The 17,038-nt window shown below is 46.5% G+C and overlaps 2 long non-coding RNA genes across 2 annotated transcripts; both read left to right on the forward strand.

Annotated features, from left to right (window-relative positions):
- The first annotated feature begins 8,586 nt into the window (after positions 1-8,586).
- On the forward strand, positions 8,587-16,560 carry LOC123144280 (uncharacterized). The gene is made up of 4 exons (XR_006471358.1): positions 8,587-8,692; positions 8,777-8,942; positions 9,052-9,281; positions 16,331-16,560. It is a non-coding gene; the product is annotated as an uncharacterized lncRNA (long non-coding RNA).
- LOC123144279 (uncharacterized) lies at positions 10,749-14,218 on the forward strand. The gene is made up of 4 exons (XR_006471357.1): positions 10,749-10,947; positions 11,039-11,263; positions 12,409-13,248; positions 13,342-14,218. It is a non-coding gene; the product is annotated as an uncharacterized lncRNA (long non-coding RNA).
- Positions 16,561-17,038: the final 478 nt, after the last annotated feature.

Raw genomic sequence — 17,038 nt, forward strand, 5'->3', positions numbered from 1 at the left:
AGAACCTATCACACCCGATCATCATGTGGTGCTTCGCAACAACGAACCTTCGCAACGGTGCACAGTTAGGGGGAACACTTTCTTGAAATTTTAGCGAGGGATCATCTTATTTATGCTACCGTCGTTCTAAGCAAATAAGATGTAAAACATGATAACCATCACATGCAATCAAATAGTGACATGATATGGCCAATATCATTTTGCTCCTTTTGATCTCCATCTTCAGGGCGCCATGTTCATCATCATCACCGGCATGACACCATGATCTCCATCATCATGATCTCCATCATTGTGTCTTCATGAAGTTGTCTCGCCAATTATTACTTCTACTACTATGGCTAACGGTTAGCAATAAAGTAAAGTAATTACATGACGTTTCAGTTGACACGCAGGTCATAAATAAATTAAGACACCTCCTAGGCTCCTGCCGGTTGTCATACTCATCGACATGCAAGTCGTGATTCCTATTACAAGAACATGATCAATCTCATACATCACATATATCATTCATCACATCCTTCTGGCCATATCACATCACATGACACTTGCTGCAAAAAAAAGTTAGATGTCCTCTAATTGTTGTTGCAAACTTTTACGTGGCTGCTATAGGTTTCTAGCAAGAACGATTCTCACCTACACCAAAACCACAACGTGATATGCCAATTTCTATTTACCCTTCATAAGGACCCTTTTCATCGAATCCGATCCGACTAAAGTGGGAGAGACAAACACCCGCTAGCCACCTTATGCAACTAGTGCATGTCAGTCGGTGGAACCTGTCTCACGTAAGCGTACGTGTAAGGTCGGTCCAGGCCGCTTCATCCCACGATGCCGCCGAATCAAGATAAGACTAGTAACGGCAAGTAAATTGACAAAATCAACGCCCACAACAACTTGTGTTCTACTCGTGCATAGAAACTACGCATAGACCTAGCTCATGATGCCACTGTTGGGGATCGTAGCAGAAATTTAAAATTTTCTACGCATCACCAAGATCAATCTATGGAGTTTACTAGCAACGAGAGGGAAGGAGTGCATCTACATACCCTTGTAGATCGCGAGCGGAAGCGTTCAAGAGAACGGGGTGTTGGGGAACGTAGTAATTTCAAAAAAATTCTATGCACACGCAAGATCATGGTGATGTATAGCAACGAGAGGGGAGAGTGTTGTCCACGTACCCTCGTAGACCGAAAGCGGAAGCGTTAACACAACGCGGTTGATGTAGTCGTACGTCTTCACGATCCGACTGATCAAGTACCGAACGCACGGCACCTCTGAGTTCAGTACACGTTCAGCTCGATGACGTCCCTCAAACTCCGATCCAGCCGAGTGTTGAGGGAGAGTTTCGTCAGCACGACGGCGTGGTGACAATGATGATGTTCTACCGATGCAGGGCTTCGCCTAAGCACCGCTACGATATTATCGAGGTGTAATATGGTGGAGGGGGGCACCGCACACGGCTAAGAGATCAATGATCAATTGTGTGTCTAGAGGTGCCCCCCTGCCCCCGTATATAAAGGAGCAAGGGGGGGTTCGGCCGGCCAAGGGGAGAGGCGCGCCAGGAGGAGTCCTACTCCTACCGGGAGTAGGACTCCCCCCTTTTCCATGTTGGACTAGGAGAGAGAGGGGGAAGAGGTGGAGGGGAGGAAGGAAAGGGGGGGGGGCGCCGCCCCCTTCTCCTTGTCCTATTCGGACTGGGGGGGGAGAGGCGTGCGGCCCTGCCCTGGCCTCCTCTCCTCTCTTCCACCTAGGCCCACTAAGGCCCACTAAGTTACCGGGGGGTTCCGGTAACCTCTCATTACTCCGGAAAAATCCCGATTTCACCCGGAACACTTCCGATGTCCAAACATAGGCTTCCAATATATCAATCTTTATGTCTCGACCATTTCGAGACTCCTCGTCATGTCCGTGATCACATCCCGGACTCCGAACAACCTTCGGTACATCAAAACATATAAACTCATAATATAACTGTCATCGTAACGTTAAGCGTGCGGACCCTACGGGTTCGAGAACTATGTAGACATGACCGAGACACCTCTTCGGTCAATAACCAATGGCGGAACCTGGATGCTCATATTGGTTACCACATATTCTACGAAGATCTTTATCGATCAGACCGCATAACAACATACGTTGTTCCCTTTGTCATCGGTATGTTACTTGCCCAAGATTCGATCGTCGGTATCTCGATACCTAGTTCAATCTCGTTACCGGCAAGTCTCTTTACTCGTTTCGTAATACATCATCCCGCAACTAACTCATTAGTCACAATGCTTGCAAGGTTTATAGTGATGTGTATTACTGAGTGGGCCCAGAGATACCTCTCCGACAATCGGAGTGACAAATCCTAATCTCGAAATACGCCAACCCAACAAGTACCTTTGGAGACACCTGTAGAGCACCTTTATAATCACCCAGTTACGTTGTGACGTTTGGTAGCACACAAAGTGTTCCTCCGGTAAACGGGAGCTGCATAATCTCATAGTCATAGGAACATGTATAAGTCATGAAGAAAGCAATAGCAACATACTAAACGATCGAGTGCTAAGCTAACGGAATGGGTCAAGTCAATCACATCATTCTCCTAATTATGTGATCCCGTTAATCAAATGACAACTCATGTCTATGGCTAGGAAACATAACCATCTTTGATCAACGAGCTAGTCAAGTAGAGGCATACTAGTGACACTCTGTTTGTCTATGTATTCACACATGTATTATGTTTCCGGTTAATATAATTCTAGCATGAATAATAAACATTTATCATGATATAAGGAAATAAATAATAACTTTATTATTGCCTCTAGGGCATATTTCCTTCACGGGGTTGATGGAGTCGTACTCGTCGTGATCCAAATCACCGATGATCCTAGCGCCGAACGGACGACACCTCCGCGTTCAACACACGTACGGTTGGGAGAGACGTATCCTCCTTCTTGATCCAGCAAAGGGAAGGAGAGGTTGATGGAGATCCAGCAGCACGACGGCGTGGTGGTGGAAGCAGCGGGGATCTCGGCAGGGCTTCGCCAAGCTCAGCGAGAGGGAGAGGTGTTACGGGGGGAGAGGGAGGCGCCAGGGGCTTGGGTGCGCAGCCCTCCCTCCCCCCCTTTATATAGGGGCCCTGGGGGGGCGCCGGCCCCTGGAGATCCCATCTCCAGGGGGCGGCGGCCAAGGGGGGGACTTGCCCCCCAAGTCAGGTGGGGCGCCCCCCACCCCCAGGGTTTTCAACCCTAGGCGCAGGGGGAGGCCCATGGGGGGTACACCAGCCCACCAGGGGCTGGTTCCCTTCCCACTTCAGCCCATGGGGCCCTCCGGGATAGGTGGCCCCACCCGGTGGACCCCCGGGACCCTTCCGGTGGTCCCGGTACAATACCGGTGACCCCCGAAACTTTCCCAGTGGCCGAAACTGGACTTCCTATATATAAATCTTTACCTCCGGACCATTCAGGAACTCCTCGTGATGTCCGGGATCTCATTCGGGACTCCGAACAACTTTCGGGTTACCGCATACTAATATCTCCACAACCCTAGCGTCACCGAACCTTAAGTGTGTAGACCCTACGGGTTCGGGAGACACGCAGACATGACCGAGACGACTCTCCGGTCAATAACCAACAGCGGGATCTGGATACCCATGTTGGCTCCCACATGCTCCTCGATGATCTCATCGGATGAACCACGATGTCGAGGATTCAAGTAATCCCGTATACAATTCCCTTTGTCAATCGGTATGTTACTTGCCCGAGATTCGATCGTCGGTATCCCAATACCTCGTTCAATCTCGTTACCGGCAAGTCACTTTACTCGTTCCGTAATGCATGATCCCGTGACTAACTACTTAGTCACATTGAGCTCATTATGATGATGCAATACCGAATGGGCCAAGAGATACCTCTCCGTCATACGGAGTGACAAACCCCAGTCTCGATCTGTGCCAACCCAACAGACACTTTCGGAGATACCTGTAGTGCACCTTTATAGCCACCCGGTTACGTTGTGACGTTTGGTACACCCAAAGCATTCCTACGGTATCCGGGAGTTGCACGATCTCATGGTCTAAGGAAATGATACTTGACAATAGAAAAGCTTCAGCAAACGAACTACACGATCTAGTGCTATGCTTAGGATTGGGTCTTGTCCATCACATCATTCTCCTAATGATGTGATCCCGTTATCAATGACATCCAATGTCCATGGTCAGGAAACTGTAACCATCTATTGATCAACGAGCTAGTCAACTAGAGGCTCACTAGGGACATGTTATGGTCTATGTGTTCACACATGTATTACGATTTCCGGATAACACAATTATAGCATGAACAAAAGACAATTATCATGAACAAGGAAATATAATAATAACCATTTTATTATTGCCTCTAGGGCATATTTCCAACAAGTACTTGGGGCAGTTCCGCTTCCAGTGACCGTTTCCCTTGCAATAAAAGCACTCAGTCTCAGGCTTGGGTCCATTCTTTGTCTTCTTCCCAGCAGCTTGCTTACCGGGCGCGGCAACTCCCTTGCCGTCTTTCTTGAAGTTATTCTTACCCTTGCCTTTCTTGAACTTAGTGGTTTTATTCACCATCAACACTTGATGTTCCTTTTTGATCTCCACCTCCGCTGATTTCAGCATTGAATATACCTCAGGAATGGTCTTTTCCATCCCCTGCATATTGAAGTTCATCACAAAGCTCTTGTAGCTAGGTGGGAGCGACTGAAGGATTCTGTCAACGACCGCGTCATCCGGGAGATTAACTCCCAGCTGAGACAAGCGGTTGTGCAACCCAGACATTTTGAGTATGTGTTCGCTGACGGAACTATTCTCCTCCATCTTACAACTGTAGAACTTGTCGGAGACTTCATATCTCTCGACCCGGGCATGAGCTTGGAAAACCATTTTCAGCTCTTGGAACATCTCATATGCTCCGTGCTGCTCAAAACGCTTTTGGAGCCCCGGTTCTAAGCTGTAAAGCATGCCGCACTGAACCAGGGAGTAATCATCACTACGTGACTGCCAGGCGTTCAGAACGTCTTGAGTTGCTGGGAAAACAGGTGCATCACCTAGCGGTGCTTCAAGGACATATGCTTTCTTGGCAGCTATGAGGATAATCCTCAGGTTACGGACCCAGTCCGTGTAGTTGCTACCATCGTCTTTCAGCTTGGTTTTCTCTAGGAACGCGTTGAAGTTGAGGGCCACATTAGCGTGGGCCATTTGATCTACAAGACATATTGTAAAGGTTTTTAGACTAAGTTCATGATAATGAAGTTCATCTAATCAAATTATTAACGAACTCCCACTCAGACAGACATCCCTCTAGTCATCTAAGTGATACATGATCCGAGTCAACTAGGCCGTGTCCGATCATCACATGAGACGGACTAGTCATCATCGGTGAACATCTTCATGTTGATCGTATCTGCTATACGACTCATGTTCGACCTTTCGGTCTCTTGTGTTCTGAGGCCATGTCTGTACATGCTAGGCTCGTCAAGTCAACCTAAGTGTATTGCGTGTGTAAATCTGGCTTACACCCGTTGTATGCGAACGTTAGAACCTATCACACCCGATCATCACGTGGTGCTTCGGAACAACGAACCTTCACAACGGTGCACAGTTAGGGGAACACTTTCTTGAAATTTTAGCGAGGGATCATCTTATTTATGCTACCGTCGTTCTAAGCAAATAAGATGTAAAACATGATAAACATCACATGCAATCAAATAGTGACATGATATGGCCAATATCATTTTGCTCCTTTTGATCTCCATCTTCGAGGCGCCATGTTCATCATCGTCACCGGCATGACACCATGATCTCCATCATCATGATCTCCATCATTGTGTCTTCATGAAGTTGTCTCGCCAATTATTACTTCTACTACTATGGCTAACGGTTAGCAATAAAGTAAAGTAATTACATGACGTTTCAGTTGACACGCAGGTCATAAATAAATTAAGACACCTCCTAGGCTCCTGCCGGTTGTCATACTCATCGACATGCAAGTCGTGATTCCTATTACAAGAACATGATCAATCTCATACATCACATATATCATTCATCACATCCTTCTGGCCATATCACATCACATGACACTTGCTGCAAAAACAAGTTAGACGTCCTCTAATTGTTGTTGCAAACTTTTACGTGGCTGCTATAGGTTTCTAGCAAGAACGATTCTTACCTACGCCAAAACCACAACGTGATATGCCAATTTCTATTTACCCTTCATAAGGACCCTTTTCATCGAATCCGATCCGACTAAAGTGGGAGAGACAGACACCCGCTAGCCACCTTATGCAACTAGTGCATGTCAGTCGGTGGAACCTGTCTCACGTAAGCGTACGTGTAAGGTCGGTCCGGGCCGCTTCATCCCACGATGCCGCCGAACAAAGATAAGACTAGTAACGACAAGTAAATTGACAAAATCAACGCCCACAACAACTTGTGTTCTACTCGTGCATAGAAACTACGCATAAACCTGGCTCATGATGCCACTGTTGGGGATCGTAGCATACATTAAAATTTTCTACGCATCACCAAGATCAATCTATGGAGTTTACTAGCAACGAGAGGGGAGGAGTGCATCTACATACCCTTGTAGATCGCGAGCGGAAGTGTTCAAGAGAACGGGGTTGATGGAGTCGTACTCGTCGTGATCCAAATCACCGATGATCCAAGCGCCGAACGGACGGCACCTCCGCGTTCAACACACGTACGGAGCGGTGACGTCTCCCACACCTTGATCCAGCAAGGAGGAGGGAGAGGTTGAGGAAGAAGGCTCCAACAGCAGCACGACGGCGTGGTGGTGGTGGAGTGACAGTTCTCCGGCAGGGCTTCGCCAAGCACACGCGGAGGAGGAGAGGTGTTGGGGAGGGGAGGGGCTGCGCCTTGGATGTGGTGCTACAGCCCTCCCCTCACCCCTCTATTTATAGGGAGAAGGGGGAAGGGGGCCGGCCCCTCTAGATGGGATCTAGAGGGGGGCGGCGGCCAAGGGGGGAGGTGGCTTGCCCCCCAAGCAGGGGGGGCGCCCCCCTTTAGGGTTCCCCCCAAACCCTAGGCGCATGGGCCCTAGGGGGGGTTGGCGCCCAGCCCACTAAGGGCTGGTTCCCTTCCACCTAAAGCCCATAAGGCCCTCCGGGGCAGGTGGACCCTCCCGGTGGACCCCCGGAACCCCTCCGGTGGTCCCGGTACAATACCGGTATACCCCCGAATATTTCCGGTGACCGTATGGTGACTTCCCATATATAAATATTTACCTCCAGACCATTCCGGAACTCCTCGTGATGTCCGGGATCTCATCCGGGACTTCGAACAACATTCGGTAATCACATACAAACCTTCCTTATAACCCTAGCGTCATCGAACCTTAAGTGTGTAGACCCTACGGGTTCGGGAATCATGCAGACATGACCGAGACACCTCTCTAGCCAATAACCAACAGCGGGATCTGGATACCCATGTTGGCTCCCACATGTTCCACGATGATCTCATCGGATGAACCACGATGTCGAGGATTCAAGCAATCCCGTATACAATTCCCTTTGTTAATCGGTACGTTACTTGCCCGAGATTCGATCGTCGGTATCCCAATACCTCGTTCAATCTCGTTACCGGCAAGTCACTTTACTCGTTCCGTAATGCATGATCCCGTGACTAACTACTTAGTCTCATTGAGCTCATTATGATGATGCAATAACGAGTGGGCCCAGAGATACCTCTCCGTCATACGGAGTGACAAATCCCAGTCTCGATCCGAGCCAACCCAACAGACACTTTCGGAGACACCTGTAGTGCACCTTTATAGCCACCCAGTTACGTTGTGACGTTTGGTACACCCAAAGCATTCCTACGGTATCCGGGAGTTGCACGATCTCATGGTCTAAGGAAATGATACTTGACATTAGAAAAGCTTCAGCAAACGAACTACACGATCTAGTGCTATGCTTAGAATTGGGTCTTGTCCATCACATCATTCTCCTAATGATGTGATCCCGTTATCAATGACATCCAATGTCCACGGTCAGGAAACCGTAACCATCTATTGATCAACGAGCTAGTCAACTAGAGGCTCACTAGGGACATGTTATGATCTATGTGTTCACACATGTATTACGATTTCCGGATAACACAATTATAGCATGAACAATGGACAATTATAATGAACAAGGAAATATAATAATAACCATTTTATTATTGCCTCTAGGGCATATTTCCAACAGGGTTCTCGTATATATATATATCTAGTTGGTTAGTATATATATAAAGAATAAACATTTTTTTCTTTCTCTAGTTGTTCTTCAACTCATCAACCTTGTGCTCCACTTCGGACGTGCATGTGGCATCTGCAAAGAACATATATTCCCGACCTTTAAATTATATGAATTATTCATCTCCAAATATTAAAATTTGTTGTCTACTAACCTTCTGACCATGTTCCACTTCAGGTGTGACTACCCTTCCTCATCCTCCAAGCAGGCAGAGGTGGTAACTCATGATGTCTCACCAACGTCAACACACTCGTCTCCACTCATCTCGGCTCGTAAACCTCCTGGTTGGCATATACAGTTTTTCATCAAAATAGATCTGGGGGTTCTTACCACACGTATCCTCGTCTGGGGGGCCATTCCGGAGCTTGGAGGAAGCTGAAAAGGCTATCAAAAGCCATCTTGATGGCCTGCGCTCTCCAATAATGTGTTTTTTCTCAACTTTGCCATGGATTTCTGCATTTCAGAAATTACAATCTACTAACATGTAGTGTGTTCTAACCTCAACCAGGTGCAGAGATGGGCTATCGCCGGTGGAGGTTGCAGTGCGACATCGCCTTTACTGGCCTGATGGCACAAGGAAGAAGTCGTCCCAAGGCAATCCCGGGCGTAGGAATATGAACCTATTGGTTCAAGCTTTACTGGATAAATACAATGAAGATCACCATCTTTTGGGGGTTTGATCTCTCTCCCTCCTCCCGCCCTCACTCTTTGTCCTATTACCAGGCTTGTATTGGTCTTCTGTTCATGTACTAATTGCTGATACAATCCATGCCTCCTTTTTAGGATCTTGCATATGAACTTGATAATGTTGTGTGCTCCCGACAAATTTACGAGGAGGAGGGCGGCCTTATTAACAAATTCTATCATATCAATTTGACTGCAAAAACCAAAGGAGATGATGGTTTTTCACAGTGGCGTCGACAATCTGTTATTTGGTGAAATCACACGAATAGAAGGCGAAAATGAAGAATACATGCTCAATTGTTTCTGTATGGTTAAACCTATTGACAATGGTATTTTTTCCACCTTAGATTAAGTTCTGTTTATGAGCTCTTTTAGGGTGATTGGTGAGTTACATCTCGTAATTTCATGTAACTCCACCTCCAATTTTTCCTGACCGTCAGATCTGGGAAATTAGTTAAGAATTATTTTTTTGTCAAAAGGGTAGAATAGTAAAGTTCAGGAGAATAAGCTCCCCCGTCCCCCACGCACATTGTTGTGTTTCTCGTCGCATAGCCGCCGCCGCCCTTTTCGCCGTTCCGATCGAGAGATCCCGCGGCGGCCCCGATCAAGGGCAAGCACCAGCGGCCACCTCCCTGGTTTCGACCTGCTCCTGCCACCAGGGTTCCGGGGATCCGCTGCGGCGCACCGGCCAGCCGAAGCCCCCCCCCCCCACTGTAGCGCCTCCCTCCGTCAAGCAGCCGGCGATGGCCATCAACGCCGGCGAGCAATCCGCGGACAGGTAACTGTCCCCCCTACCCCCCCCCCCCCCCCCCCCCCCCCCGCCCGCGTGGAATCAAACTGCTGCAAATCTGTATTTGAGCAGCCGGCCACCTTACGTAGTGCATCTGGGAATCCTGATTTAGTTTGCATGGTTCTGCACCTGCAGATTCTAGGTGATTTTAAAACTATTTGTGTGATTCATTTTCACATTTAGTATCCTGACGACAAAATTATTTGCTGCATTCCAGACTATGTCGAACTAAATTCAATACAACGCTCTGAAATGTATGTTCAGTTATATTCAGATTTTGTTAAGCTATGTTCACTAAATTTTCAAGCATGCGAGAGATGTCGTTCGCGGCATCCTTAAGTTGCTTCAGCCACAGAAGCATGGACTTATGCTTGATAGACTCCCTCTCAGCGTCGCGGAGCACAACGTCCACCGACTCCAGCGTCATCTTCATGTTCTCCAGATCGGATTGTTTCTCATATTCCTATGCAGCTTGATCTCGCCTGAAATGGTTGCCACCTTGATGACTGCCGAGGCGAGCATGCCCCTGAGTGCCTATTAACATGGCTAGTGACTGTCGAGTTGGGCTGTGTGCTGAATAGTAGATTCGTCATTGAAGCTCCGGCCCTTATCAATCTAACAAAGCATTGGAAGCAAAAATAAAATAAAATCAAATCAGCAACTGTAGAATCAGTCATGACCTGTTTTACATAATACAGATATCACAGACTTGCAAAATCTTAGACAAAAGGGAGTTGCCCACCGAGAGCGGCGATGTAGCGGACGAGCTCGCCTGCTCCCGCCACTTGTACCAATCGAATAAAGACATGTTGGACTGGGCATTGAATGCGAGCGTAGATGGCAGGAGCAGCATGTGTAACCTGGAACAGTGGTATACTTTGAGGGCGTCGTTTGATGTGACGATGCCGTCACGGCACTCCGTCCACATGTTCCCACGGTACAGGATGGGAGAACTTTTTTTTTTTGACAGCAACAGGATGGGAGAACTGGTGCAGAACGATTGGGGACGTTCTATCCCGTCACACAAAACGGTGAGTTTGCAATCGATAAGCATATATGGCACCGCGGCTCCACCCCCACCCCACCTAACGCGTGTATAGTAGTATAGAAAAAAAAGTATCCCTTGGACGACCGCAAGAGGCAGCCATGGCGACGGCGGAGGCGGGGGGCGATGGCTTCGAGTTTCTGTCGGATCCTGTTGACAGGTACCTTCCATATCTCCGTCTCGTGCATCGTACTGCTGCCCGCTGTGACTCGCCGCGTGAACTTCATACTCTGCTCCCTTCTTTGCCATAGGTTCCCCCTGCCGGATCTTGGCGGCGGCGAGTCCATGCTCGACGCTGAACCCACCCGAACTCTGGTGTGCACAACCGCCTAGTCCACCATTGGTGATGTAGGCGATGCGGCGCTGACAGTCCAAGTAGACCTAAACAACACTTGCGAGGGGCTGAGTTTGTCGGCGCTGAACTATGAGGAATCAACGGGCAAAGATGATCCTCAAGCCCCGGGCTAGACGTAGAGGTACATGGCTTATATGATGCTCTCGATGTATTTATTATTCGTTCATTTATCCCTTAATTTTGAGTAGTCTGACATAAAATGTGTACTAAACCATAACAATACACCAGCTGTTTCATGCTGAAACAAGTTCCTAATGTCTGCAAGATTTCTTAATTTTCTCTTGGATGTTCATATTCATACAAAAACATATTATGCTCTTTGTGTATATGATATGTCTAGAAACTTCTGCACAATCTGAGAGTGATCCTTTATGTTCTAGCATCTTGAATTTACTATTAGCTGATCAGATTGTTCAGGTTTTGAAGTCTATTGTTCTTATTAGGTTTCTGTTGTATGTATCTCTGCTCTCTACTTTGTTTCGCTTCCAATAAGTAGTAAGAAGTATACATTTTTTTTCTTCTGATTTTGCATAGTGGTAATTATGTACGATTTTCAATATATGCATGATTCTTTCTCTAGATCAGTTTGTTCAGGTTTTCCAGTCTATTACTCTTATTAGATTTCTGTTGTATGTGTCTCTGCTCTCAACTCTGTTTGGCTTCCAACAAGTAGCAAGTACTATACTTTTTTTATGATTTTGCACAGTGGTAATTATGTATGATTCTCAATATATGCATGATTCTTTATCTGGATTTTCTCCTCTTTTACTTGATACTTTTTTGAATGGTTTTACATTCATTATGTGAAGGAAAAAGTAAGAGGCTGCATAATGTTTGCAAATTATCTATCCTAATGTGCAAATGATGGAAATAGATTCCCGACATGACCCATCACCTTCATGTTTTGTCTCTTATTTCTTTTACATAATTATTCTTCAGTTTTCAGTAATGACTGATTGCCACTCAAGTTTCCATGCTCAACTCCTTGGTAGAGTGTATTCCCTCAAAAGATAGAAAATTAGTGTTGTGATTTTTGTGCCAGTTTATTTGGCGTCTTTAGTTGGCTCATGCTTTTAATGAGAATTTCATAGGTTTTTTCTCTGTTCTTTAAAGAATTTTTAGTGGTTCACTTAGTAGGAATAATGTTTTACACTGTCTTCCCTGTAGTTGTACAGTGCAAAGATTAGTCAGAAATGGTACTTGTATCAGCCCTAATCTAATTGTGTTTCACTTTTCTTACTAACAACTCCCGTCTGCAACCGTCAGAGAATACGGTGTCATCAACCGACGTGGCCGCGCCGAGGACTCCTTCCCTCGCCTCCTCCAGGAACTGCCCCATCAGCGGTGGCAAAAACTGCTCCTTGAACTTGGATGGACCGCCCGCCCAGCTGCGCTGTGTTCTGCGCCACTTAGTTCCTGGCCAATCCTGAAGGCATCATAAGACATTCTGGAATCTGGTTAGAATACTTATTGCTTTAGTTTGCTGCTAAGGTAGCTTATCCCTTCCTGTGAATCTGATAGCAAGATATACATAGTTGCTGTCAAATGTCAGTGTATATTTCCTTTGGTCTTATTTCTATGTATATAGAAGTTCATGTTGCTTCTTCGCTCAATAGCTGATGGTTGGCTCTCCTATCTTATTGTCTAGCATACTTTGACCTGTGAATTATGTATATAGAAGTTCATGCTGCTTCTTAGCTCAGTAGCTGATGGCAGGCTCTTTTTAATAGGGAGGCAACTGAGAATTATGAAGATAGGTGTTCAAAAATGGCAAGTTTTTGTGGACACACATGTCTTTGTAACCTTAGAGCCTGCCGTGTAACATATTATTAATGCATCCTATAGATGCAGACCTCCCCAGTAATGAAAATGAACACACCACTAGAGTTACACGCTAGCGATATATACACTTGAGCGATGTTTGAGAAATTTGGCGAGGTCCTGTATGAAGCAGGGCAGTACTCAAAACCTATTTTTTCTGACGGTACCATCCAGAGAAACATGACAAGTGGTACAGGGTTGTGTACAAAGTTGAAGTTGTTGAGCAGGTCAAGGAACTCGCATGTTTTGGAGCACACATGATTGCTGTTCTACCACACGGTTATGGTAACAATACTAAGTGTGATGATCAAGTTTTTTGTTTCAAAGTCCCATTTTTTGAACAACAAAATTGACCATACCAACCTTTCTGTAATGCAGGTCCTTGATTTCCCCGGTATAGACCAGATACCAGTAAAGCACATTGGGAAACATTGGACAAAGGACACAAGAGTTGTACTGCCAGAGCACCTGGCTCATCTTCAGAAGGATAAAATTTCAGTGAACTCAATAACATTCGGATGCTCAAACCTATAGACCCATGCCCTTGAAGTTATAAGACTGGGAGATGCAAACACAAGTGCATATGAGTGTGCAATGGATCTCCTGAAGAAAGCAGTGGATAAGATGACACTTATACCCACTGTGCAGGATGGAATGGGGTTGGAAGACAGAATTCAGTCAAACAAGGGGAAGAATAAAGAGCTGACCGCAATGTGTGCACCTCCCAGCGGATGTGCAAGCGACACCGAAGGTAGTGCAATTGGTAATTTCGTGGGTCTAAAAAGGCTCCAGAACGAAAACGTAAGGCAGTTCGACCAACCAACAGCAGGGACAAGCCTACATATGATGATCGCGGTGCAAATAGCAAAAAGTACAAAAAGGCAGCAAATGCACAAGCTGCGGACTGGTGCGGTACAAGTAAGCGCACTCGCTTTGTAGTATATGTCGTGAGCCAGATTACAAGAGCACCAACTGTCCACAGAGAGGTGATCTTCCTCAAAAGGAAAGAAAAGAAGCTAAGTGGTGAAACGGTTGTGCTGCATGTTGTTGAAAATGCTACTTAAAAAGGAGATGTGCGGGTCACCTAATCATTCAGCATTTTTATTTGTGTGTTGTTGACGGCTCCTTGGCTGTTTGCCGGAACATTGTGTTAAGTCTAATAATAGCTGTTAACAAGCATTGTGTGCTCTTGTCTTCAGTATGTCTGGTTTGTATGCATGTTTATCATAATCTGTGAAAATTCAGTGACATATCATTTGGGGTGTGCATGTTCCCAGAGGTTTCAGTATTTTTTAATCGCAAGCCAATTTGGTCTAATTGCAGTTGAAAGCAAAAATTCAGTTGGTTTTCAATGTTGCCTTCTTGCAAATTTGCTTTCCATCAGGTTCCCCATATACAGGTGAAACATGGTGACAATCATTGAGGCGACTACGATCAGCAAACTCGTAGCTCCGCCGACGGCGACAACTGGTCTGAGCCAGGAAGCTACGCCAAATTGCTTTGGAGAGACTGTGCAGCCTTGACGGAGAGAGGTGGAGTTAAATTTAGTTTTTTTTTTTGCATGGTTAGTTATATTTAGTTGGTGGGCCGACCCAGCGGACTTCCATCCACTTCGGCGTTATCGGCACTGGCAGAGAACCAGAACGCCGTCACGTCCCGTCGTCACGCCTTGTACAAACGTCGGCTTCTTCCATCCGTTATACACATTAAATAAGCGGCTGTACATGTCTTGAAATACAGCATGCGTCCAGCATCCCAGCGCGAAGCAACGCCTCGCGATTCCGTGAGTAGGCGAGCCCGTCCACGCCGCCGAATTTTCGGTTGCCCACCTGCTCCATTAAGCATAACTAAGCAACATTTAAAATTTAGTTACATGGCCACTGTGGAAAGCTCATGTGCTTCATCAGATACTTTTCCACTTTCCAACTAGTAATCAGAACTGAAGAGCAATGGAAGCCGTGAACTTATACAAGGAATAAGGTAGCGTAAGACTGTAAGAGATATGGATCTGTAGACGGTGCTACGCCGGGCTCTCCACAGATCCAGCCTGGATTACGCCAGCAGCAGCGTGATCCGGTAAGGTCAAGTGCCTCTTGGACGCCCATCGGTCCACCATCGCGCGCTGCACGACGAGGCGGCGACCTCCTGGACCTTCACGCACCGGTGCCCTTTCTCTCCGTCTCCTCCGTGACGCCACGGCCGAACCGGCGCAGGATGTTCTTCCTCTTCCTCTGGACAGCTACACCGCCGTGCGCTCGATCTAGCTCTTGACGGCGAGGAACCACGGCTGCATCAGACGTTGGTCCTCGAGCCCCTGGGACCCCTCCGCCGCCGCCGGGGTCATCGGCTCCGCCTCCTCGCCGCATCGGCCATCATCGCCAACCCCCTCTGCCGCCGCCACCGCCGGGGTCATCGGCTCCGCCTCCTCGCCCCAGCGGCCATCCTCGCCGACCCCCTTTGCCGCTGCCACCGCCACCGCCGGGGACACCGGCGGCTCCGCCCTATCCTACCCTGCTGCTTCGAACTGATAAGGCTCGAACAAGTTTTCTACGGGAACAGTGGAGGAGCGACCCAAATGTGTCGGGCCACACAAGAGGGTGTGAACAGGATTTGGCCTTGACTAAAATTGGACGGAACTACCCTTTTAGAAAATGACTAGCCCCACCCTAGTTTTGTAATGGTCCCATCACTATTTGTAATTTTAGTCTCGTAACTCCTTGTAACTCTAGTTTCTCCACCGTTTGATCGCAGTGGATGGACGGCCTGTAAAATCGCCAATCACCGTAACAGTTGTATCTGTTTATACGGTTTGGGGTCACATTTGTTTATTTGCCCCTTGTGTCATGTTTCCCTTCATCTCATCCATTGTCCTTGAGCTTTACTATAGTTCTAATGTCTAAGCTAGTTCATTCGCAGCCATATGTAGTCACTTTCTGCACATGCTTTTATTTTGCTTGGTTGGTTTTTTTTGGTAATTAAATGACAAATCAATGATATTTCTTCCACCTTAGATATGTTCTGCTCAATTTGGGGTCACATTTATTTGGCCGACCTGTTTGGTTGCCCCTTGTGTCATGTTTCTGTTCATCTCATCCACTTTCCTTGAGCTTTACTACAGTTTTAATATCTAAGCTACTTTTAATATCGTCTACACATATTTTCTTTCTCCTGGCTAGTTATTTGGTAATTAAATGACAAATCAATGGTATTCCTTTTACCTTAGATTAAGTTCTTTATAGAGTTTTAGGTCACATTAATTTGGTTAGCCTTTTGGTTGCCCTTCATCTCATCACTGGCCCTTAGCTTTACTACATTTTTATATATCTAAATGTGTAGTGACTGTCTACATGTCTTTGTTTTGCCTAAGGCGGATGCTCAGGTTGTACGAAGTACGGGGAGTATGATTTGAAGCACCCTGTTCATGCTGATAAATACAAAGGTGGCCACTCTACCCCGGTCATTCAATGTCGTGGTATCAATCATATTCCTTTCTTGCAACCGGATGTACCTGTATACATCCGGAATAAGCAGGATTGATTGGAGTTTGAGAAGGCTATGTTGGCGAAGGAGGAGGCTAAGATAAGATATATATACGAGGTAATGTTATATCTTGTGTGGTTGGTATTTGTTAGTAATGTTACTGAACTGTTATTGTTTGCTTTCAGTGCCCTGGTGATTCTCCTATTCAGGCAAAATTGGATGGTGCAAGAATGCCTGCTGCTTTGGTCAAGGGACGAGAGGATGCTGGTTTGGCCAAGGGAGGAGAGGGTGCTGGTTTGGCCAAGAGAGGAGAGGGTGCTGGTTTGGCCAAGAGAGAGGATCATCAGGGAAGCGTGAAGTACATTGTACCTGCTAGGCGTGGGGGAGTGTTTTGAGTATCCCCTCGGGTATTAGATAAATTTGATTTGATTTCTAAAATGTTTGTTTCACTACTCGGTGGTTCATTAGGTTCAAGCATTATAATATTGTTACAATCTACACCGTTGCATGTTTCCTGCATGTTTAATGAATATTTAGTTGATCAACTAGTGCCTTGATTCAAATTTGTAAACTTGTTCTTTTCTTATCACTTTGT

The sequence above is a fragment of the Triticum aestivum genome, chromosome 6D (genome assembly GCF_018294505.1).
Source record: "Triticum aestivum cultivar Chinese Spring chromosome 6D, IWGSC CS RefSeq v2.1, whole genome shotgun sequence".
Lineage (NCBI taxonomy): Eukaryota > Viridiplantae > Streptophyta > Magnoliopsida > Poales > Poaceae > Triticum > Triticum aestivum.